This window comes from Phyllostomus discolor, chromosome 7 (genome assembly GCF_004126475.2).
Source record: "Phyllostomus discolor isolate MPI-MPIP mPhyDis1 chromosome 7, mPhyDis1.pri.v3, whole genome shotgun sequence".
NCBI classification, from domain to species: Eukaryota; Metazoa; Chordata; class Mammalia; order Chiroptera; family Phyllostomidae; genus Phyllostomus; species Phyllostomus discolor.
In genome coordinates, this window is record NC_040909.2 from 87,767,320 (window position 1) to 87,776,520 (window position 9,201).

At 38.7% G+C, this 9,201-nt stretch overlaps 1 pseudogene; it reads right to left on the minus strand.

The window, feature by feature from the left end:
- Positions 1–3,924: 3,924 nt before the first annotated feature.
- On the minus strand, positions 3,925–5,366 carry LOC114502124 (annotated as a pseudogene).
- Between the last annotated feature and the right edge of the window lie 3,835 nt (positions 5,367–9,201).

A 9,201-nucleotide genomic window follows, 5' to 3' on the forward strand; every position in this document is an offset into this window, starting at 1 on the left:
CCATGTAATTTTCTTTAGCCAATAGGAAAACTACAAACAAAGTCCAAGCAGAGAATTGCAATGTTTTTGCACATGGAACTTGCTCTATATTGGTGCTATGGGACCCCTGAAACCACTAGTGTATACCCCAAGACAATCACATTGTGTAACAACAGACCCTGGTTATCCACCTGCATTGCCACGTGCCTCCATCCAACTCATACATATGTGAGGATCCAACTTACACAACTCTCCTCTAGCCTAGCCAACCCACACAATCCATGAAAAATAACTGTTTATGATCTTCAGAAACTAATGGTGGAGTGTGTTGTTATGTGGCAAAATTGAGCCTACACACAGTACATTGCCTGATCCTGTTTCCAGACTGTGAACTCTGTGTAGACAGAATAATTTTTCCAATGCTGTTGCCCCAGTTTTTGGAAACTTTTAGATTTTGAAAAATATCTTCTCAAATATGTAATGTTAGGTGTATTTTTTGAGAAACATTGCCCTGAATTAAATATAAGGAGAAAGCACAAGTTTCCTTTTTATGACTGACACTTCCTTAGAATTTGCGTGTACATATTGTTTAGACAATCATTATAATAAGTTATTTTTAAGACTCTCTATTTTAAAATGAAGGTGCTAAAATTATGATGATATGGTAATAGTTAATAATAATGACTGTAGTATTATCATATTATAATTATTATTATTTATTCAAAAGCTCTTGATTCCTAGCATGATACCACTGAATCTTCAAGTGAAACTATCTCTGTTTCATTAAGAAAATCTGATATTCAGTAAAATTAGTAATTTATCTAAAGTCTCATAGTTAGTGATAGATTTTATGTTCAAATCCCGAACTATATTATTCTAGGACATTAATTATATTCCTTCTCTAATGTGGATCTTCTTTATATCCCTCTTTTTAATAAATTTTTGAGATAGAAGGAAACTTAAAATGTATTTCATTCAGTTTCTTGGTAGATGAGAAAACAGAGGGCAAAAGGGTCAACTAACATAAGTAATAGGACTTAAAAAATATTTTTTTTTCAATAAATTTGCCAGGAACTCAGAGACTAAAAGCAAGTAGAACCACAATGGAAGAAGAAAAGACATTTCATGTACTGAGATTTTGTCCCACACTGGGTAATGGGTAGGTAGGTACACACATAACCTGATTATTTCTGACAAGAAACCAGTGAGATAAGCTTATCACTCCCACTGGTGAATAATCTGGGGATCAGAATTGAATAGAAGCTAAATGACATGTCCAAAACCTAAACTCACTCCCTGGATTCAAAGAGCATGCTTTGTCCATAATAGTCAGCAATGTGGGGACCTATTCTCTTATAAGACCTTACAACAGTATCTTAAGAAGAAAGCCTGTTTTTCCCCCATTTTAAAAATTTTATCATTGTTCAAGTACCCAAATGGATCAAAAAACTATGGTACATTTACATAATGGAATACTATACAGCAGAAAGAAAGAAGGAGCACCTACCCTTTACAACAGCATGGATGAAACTGGAGAGCATTATGCTAAGTGAAAGAAAGCCCATTTTTCTAAGAAAGAATATTGTCTCTTCCAACAAAGAAATTTCCAGGCAAGAAAATGAGTATTCTCTAATGTTTTGAGTTTGCCTTGTGAGCATGAGAAACAGTACTTAATGTCCATGTCAGGTCAGAGGGAATAATATGTTATTTTAAAAAATGGTTCAAAAAGCAAATTTTGTTTCTGAATTTGAGTATCAGTGAACTTTGACAGCTAATAAATATATTAATTATATATAAAAATTATGACATATTAAGAACTTAGTAATTAAACTACCATTCCACTCATACTACCAGTCAAATGCTTAATGATGTCTTCTGGATCATGAGGGAGTACTTGTCCTTTGGAGTGTTAAGTAAGGGTTGGTTCACCTATTATAACTTGGCTTCCCAGGCCAGGCAGCACTGCAGGCTGCTGATGGTCAGTTCACAGGGAAGGAACCAGTAAGCCAGGCAAGCCCTTCAGAAGATATTTTTATCCAATTGTCCACCTCCAGAATCATGGCTGAATTGTTTAAGTGATAGATTAATGATGAATGAATGAAGCAAGAGATGATATAAGGTTATCAAGTAGAAAGTTTATTCTCATAGAAAGATATGACATATCTCAGTCAAAGATAGATCAGGATGATACATTACAGATGAAATTTCATCTGAATTATGAATCAGTAATCAGAATTAGTAATGCATCAGAGATGCATTAACATCAAACATTAAAACACATATTTTACACCCAGTGAATCTTTGATTTTGGTACTTTGAATAACAAAGAAGATCACAAATAAAAAATCATGTATTAAAATATTCTCAAAATTCAGAATTCCACCTATTTATATGGATTTAGTGAAACATTGAAATGCATTTTAATAATGGATGAAAACAAAGTAGGTGACAGTTATCATTTTACATTAACATAACATCAACATAACTTTGAATTAAATAAATTTCCATACTTTTAAGCAAAATTTTTAGGATTTTTAAAAAAGATTTTATTTGTTTATTATTTATTTATTTTAAAGAGGAGGGAAGGGAGAAAGAGAAACATCAACATGTGGTTGTGTCTGGTGTGCACCCTACTGGGGAAGTGAGCTGCAACCCGGGCATGTGCCCTGACTGGGAATTGGTCTAGTGACCCTTTGATTCACAGGTCAGCACCCAATCCACTGAGCCACACCAGCTAGGGTAAATTTCCATATCTTTTTATAACAACCTTGCTAATATACAAGTTCATTACTTCTTGCTAAAGACTGACTTATTTAGAGGTCATATGAATATGCCACTTGTTATGAAATTTCTTAATTATAAGTTTCATTTTGTTGGAATTATGAAAATATCTTTTGATACATTTATATAACAAAGAAACATCAGAAAATGAGAAGCATCTTTATGTTTTTTCAATCCCATTATAGTTCTTTTTTAAAAAAAGATTGTATTTATTTACTTTTAGAGAGAGGGGAAGGCGGGGAGAGAGGGAAAGAAACTTCGTGTGGTTGCCTCTCTCATGCCCCCTACTGGGAACCTGGCATGCAACCCAGACATGTGCCTTGACTGGGAATAGAACCAGCACCACTTTGGTTAACAGGATGGCACTCAATCCACTGAGCCACACCAGCCAGGGCCCATTGTAATTCTTAAGATATGTAGTGTGGACCCAATATAAGCATATAATCAATGACTGAAATTTTCTCTTATCCCAAACATTATGCTAATAAGCAGTGCTTGCAAAGAATTTGAAGGCAAGTATTACTCAGCAGCCTTTTGGTTTAAACTGAATGCCAATAATGATTAGTAGCTTCCATGATGTAGTAGGAAGAATCTTTCGACATCTAATAATGCTACAGACTGTTGTTGAGTGGCTTTATGAGTTGTTAGGAGTCCATGTTTTAATGGTAACACTGCATTGATTGTAAAGGAAAATGCAGCAATATTAGGGGAGGGATTTCTATTTTCTTTTTTGGAAGGGGCAGTTCAGAAAAATAGTAAAGAAATAAAAGTTATATATTAGTGTCTTTTGAGTCTCAAAATTTAAACTTCAATAAAAAAGCTTCACATAGTTTACAGTTATCAGCCTGCATTGTAAGCAAATGTCTGTGTGTGGGTTGGGAACTTTTGCTTTGGAGTGGCTATTGTAAGTTTGTTTAATAAAGGACAATGAGTGTGTTGCATTGACAAGGTCCCATTCTTTCAAGCACAATACTTGCTGTTCACAAGTCTCTTCAGTTTGATGTCTGCCTTACTAACTTTGCTGGTTCTTGAGCAGGAGAGGTGATATTTCTCCAGTCCTCCCAGATGAGGGACTAATTTTGCTGGTTTTTGAGCAGGTGAGGTGGTATTTTTCCAGTCCTTGTAGATGGGGGGCTCATAATGTTACAACCCCTCATTCCTCTCTTATGACAAGATGGCTTTAGAATGCAGAATACCAATAAAATTATCAGCACTAAGAGACCTTCTCATAGCAGCTCTGTGCAGGTCTTTGTCTTCATATGGTTTGGAAATGGTCTCTAGGTTCTATGCTCTTTCTTTACTAAGAGGCACAAGATAAAAAGTTGTCATCTGCTAAGGAGCAAAGGTGAAAGTTGTATTTGGCATAAATGCTGGTGGGAACAATAATATTAAACTGAAGTAGCTACAAAAATGTCTTTCCATATCATTCACATCCTTGAGGAGCTGACAGTAATCCACATTCCATTCAGTCTGATCATCCCAAACATTGGAGGCATGAACAATGGCTCCAAAAGCAATTTTCCAGTTAGTGGGACAAATGTGAATCTCAGCGTAAGTTAAAAGCTGTTCTAACTAAATCCAAGTTACTATTAGACTTTCAGTTGTTAGCTGTGTGGCACTGAAAAGAGTACAAACAAACTGTAAATAAATTTGTGTTCAGGGTCATGCTTAAAGTATTCCTCTGGAACCATTTCTCATGTGAGTGGATGCAATCTCTCATCAAAAATATCCATCTATTTGCATCTCTGTTCTTTATATGATAATATATCACTAAGGTCACACATTGTACTGTGGTTCTAAGATTAGTCTGGCTGACTGTGCTGTCATCTACAAATATTGTTGAACATGGACTACATTTTTTAGTAAGGTGCCCTGGAGATATATAGTTTAAATAGTTGTTCTTCCTCTTTTCTCACTCATCAGTTTGAGATTTGTTCAGGAAAATTGTGCTTGCCCTCAGATGGTCAGAAGGGTTTGATCCCAAAGCTAACTTGTCCAGCATCTCCTGGTGGCTCATGTGCTGCAGATGGTAGCCCTCATAAGTTACAAAATACAACTCTGCCTGGTTCAGGGCAGTGGGCAAAGGTGCTACTTGTAGCACCCAGTGGACGCAAATACAGATATCGGAGCCTTTAGGGTATCGAAGATGTTACTTTATTGGCCAAGTTTAACCTGCGCAGGGGCGAACTCTCTGTCGAGTGAAACAGTGCCCACAGAGGAGCACAAGAGAGTGGCGCACCAATATTCATATCCAGGTCCTTATATAGGGGTTTTGGTGCGAGAAAGCAAGCATTCCATGAAAACTGACGCCGTGGTCAGCTATTTGCTTACAGAGACCGCGCGCGGGAATTTCAAACCAAGCATTCTTACAGTAGGCGGGAAGGCAGGATGTTTGTTTAGTAACCTAGTAATCTCCTGGCTCTAACTAGCTAGGTTCCTATTTCCTCATGGTCTAAGTTAATCCCTACTCCTTACACTACTGCCACCTTGTTCCCAGTCACTACCTCCCAGGTGTCAGACTCATAGTCCAGCTCTGTTGGCCCTCAGCAACTGCTGAACTTGGGGCTGCCATTGGGCTTCACGCAACAAGTCAGCATATTCCCCATGAGGTACCTACACTCTTCACTCATGTCACAGCCTTTGCTGGCTTTGTAACTCCTGCCCCCACCCCCAACTCTGTCACGTTCAGTACTGCCTCTTCCCCCAACAATGGCGAGACTAGCACAAACACGCTGGGCCTTGCCCTGTGTTCACAAGGGCTGCAGGGCTGCTGGGCCCATGCAGGGCTCTGGGCCCACCACACCTCTCACTGCAGCTCAGCTACCGCCTCCAGGGAGTTGCCTAGTCTGCACTTAATTATGAATTTTAATAGAAATAAAAATTTGTGGTGTTCCATTGGGTAAAGCAAGTTGAATAGCATTCTTTTGTGTCTTCAGAGACTATTGGCTTTCTTCCATTATGCTTGAGAACGTAGGAAGATAAATTAATATTGATACTTTCTTCAGTTCAATTTCATTTAGTCTTACAATCATAAATGATATTCAGAAATGCTACCTTATCTGGGCTCTGTCCTAAAAATTGTAAAAACAAAGCAAAAACTCTTCTCTGCACCCAAGGAGTGTATCTTGTGTGCTTCCTGAGAAACAGTAAGTGTTTTAATGAGTGATTGCCTACACAGTTTGGCTCTTTTGAATCTGTTTTAATTTCATGAAAAATATTCATTAGGCTCTATCAGAGGGAAATACCACTTATGCAAAACTACAACTTAGGTTACTAATTGTATGCAGTTAGGGCATGTGCCAAGCACTCTATAATTTAAAACTTTAACTTTCATAAATTTTTTATCCATTCATTCACTGATGGGCACTTAGGTTGCTTCCAACACGTGGTTATTGTAAATTGTGCTGCTATGAACATTGGTTCGTTTGAATTGTTGTTTCTGGATTATTAGGGTATAATCCCAGCTGTGGGATTGCTGGGTCAAAAGGCAGTTGCATTTTTAGTTTTCTGAGGAAATTCCATACTGTTTTCTACAGTGGCTGCACTGGTCTGCATTCTCACCAACTATGGTACATTTACACAATGGAATATTACACAGCAGAAAGAAAAAAGGAGCTCCTACCCTTGGTGACAGCATGGATGGATCTGGAGAGCATTATGATAAGTGAAATAAGCCAGACAGTGGAAGACAAATACCTTGTGATCTCATGTTGGGAACTGCCCTGACTGGTATCAGAAGCCGAAACCCCCATCTAGGCTAAGGCTAAGGGAACGCCCTTGGAACCGTAAGCCAGCAAGGAGACAAAAGCTTATCTCCCTGGAAGGAATGCTGCTTCTGCTGCTTTATTCATAACTGAACCCCAAAAAGCTTGGTGGCTTAGCTAAAGACAGGTAAGATTCCCCAAGGGGGGAATGACCTAAGACAGGCACGATCACTTTGGGAGGTCCCCCAAAAGAAGGACTTGGGGGGCTGAAGCAAAAGAGGGTGATGGACCCTGGCTCCTCGGCTTTGACATAGCCTGAGTTCTCATCATCTGGGAGAAAATCCCCTTATCTTTTGGTTGCCTTACTTCCCTTGCTCCACCTAAGCCTGAAACAATGACAGGGTGGTGTAGCTCTGTGCTGAAAAGGGCAGATTCCCCGGGTGATCAGGCCTAAGAAAGAATATGTAAATTACTGTGAAACCTTCTTTGTTTAGAATGCTCTCAGTTGAATGAGAAGGGTCCTAGGAGGAAGTCTTACAGCTCTTTTATCCTGATTCAAAATAGACCCTCAGATTTCCTTGTTTTCTATGGTTCCTTACTTCCCCCTAATGAGTACTGTACTTTACCTGAATTATTATGCAAAATGAGCCTAATAAAAGCAGGTATGGATGGTAAATCGGGGCGCTGCTCCCCACTAGAGGGGGTGGCCATTTCGTCCTTACTTCTCCACAGAAACTAGTTTGTCTCTGTGCATGTTTTTTCTCATGTGTTTTCATCAAGCCATCCGCAGCGTTCCATGATCACTGCTGGCCGGTGACCCACGCATCAATCTCACCTATAACAAACATAACAAACAAGCAAGCAAAATATAACCAGAGACACTGAAATTAAGAGCAAATTGACAGTAACCAGAGGGGAGGTAAGAGGGATTAATGGGGGGACAAAAGGGAGAGGATTTTCAGGAACATCTATAAAGTACACATGGACAAAACCAAAGGGGGTAGGATCGTGGGTGGAATGTGGGGATGACTGGGGTGGGGGGAGAATGGAAACAACTATACTTGAACAACAATAAATTTTTTAAAGCCCTGTCTTGTGTGGCTCAGTGGATTGAGGGCCAGCCTGGGAACCAAAGGGTCACTGGTTTAATTCCCAGTCAGAGCACATGCCTAGGTTTTGGGCCAGGTCCCTAGTAGGCAACAAATGAGAGATAACCACACACTGATGTTTTTCTCCCTCTTTTTCTCCTTCCCTTCCCCTCTCTCTAAAAATAAATAAATAAAATCTTAAAGAAAAAAACAACTCTTATCTTTCAAGACATGATGATAGGCAGTCCAGAGAGAAATGTTTTAGTTAAAAAAGGAACACCAAGTGGAACTTATTGTCTGGCAATTCCATTACAAACTTATGCCCAGCATATAAAGAGTCCACTGCAGCACACATTTTTCACTGGCTGCAGTGTGGGGACAGAGAATGGACGTGGTGACAAGGGCAGGTGGGTTATAGTTTCTAGGAGCTGCTGATCCCATTCTGTCTGTGACTCAGCTACAATTGAGGTGTGTGTGGTGAGGTGATTGGGAAACTAAGACAGAAATAAAGTATAGGTGACTTTTAAAAACATAGAAAATTATGAACTAAACCTAGGCAATTGAGAGCCTAGATTTAAGTCTCTATTGCAGCCACAAAGATCTGAATCTCGTGTTGACATTAACAGACATGGGATCTATGGAATCTACTTAAGTATTCTGAGTTGTCATTTCTTTATCTGGGAAAAAAGCAAGGGTGTTTAATGGTTGGTGATGGCACAGGAGTTCAATCTGATGCCTTGGGAAACTTCTGTCTAATGAGGGCAGACATCAGGTTCATTGTTGCTATTTCTACAACTAAGAACAGTGGCTCTGCCAAATTTCACTAGAAGAATGACTGTAAGCACCAGGAACACCAGAGAGGGACAAAGGAGAAGAAAAGAAAATGGGGCCACTGTCAGGATAACTTCCACCCACCCACGTATTCCTGTTACCTCATCTGCTTTGAAGACTGACTCTTACCAGAACCTTGGGATAATGAAGAGATTATGGAGACTCCTACAGCTCTCACACCATGAGTAAAATTTCTCATAGAAATAAACAGTAAAATGTCTCATGTCCAGTGCAAAAGGCTACACTCTGGTAACACTTTATGTGGAAAATGTCTATCTCCCATTTTCCCTATGCCTTCAATGCTCAATGTTTCCTTTCCAATCTCCACAACAATCCTTATTTCATAAAGAGGCAGGAAAATGCAAAATTTCTACACCAATCTCATGACACAAAGCACTCACCATGAGGAAGCCCTTAATTGGAATAGGATATGAATGATATCTTAAAATAAAATATATACCTTAGGAACAATACCAACATATAAGAGAAATTGTACAATTATTACATATCAAATAGAGAGAAAAAGCATTATTATTATAGAAAATTGTGGCTCGACATTCAATCACAAAATAGAATGTAGAATAGAAAAATCACTGGGTGAGGATCCAATGCATTCACAATGAAATGCAAGTTGTTTTTTAAAAAAGTTTAGTCTGTTAGATCTTCCAAAGATACACAGGAAAGAGCAATATATACTAACAAGTTGTGTTTCTCTTGACCTTTAGTCTCAATGAACATAGTTTAACATAATTCCACTTGGGTATGCTTCTTCAACCCCAATAGGAAATACAAAATTGCAAGAGATATTTATTAGACTG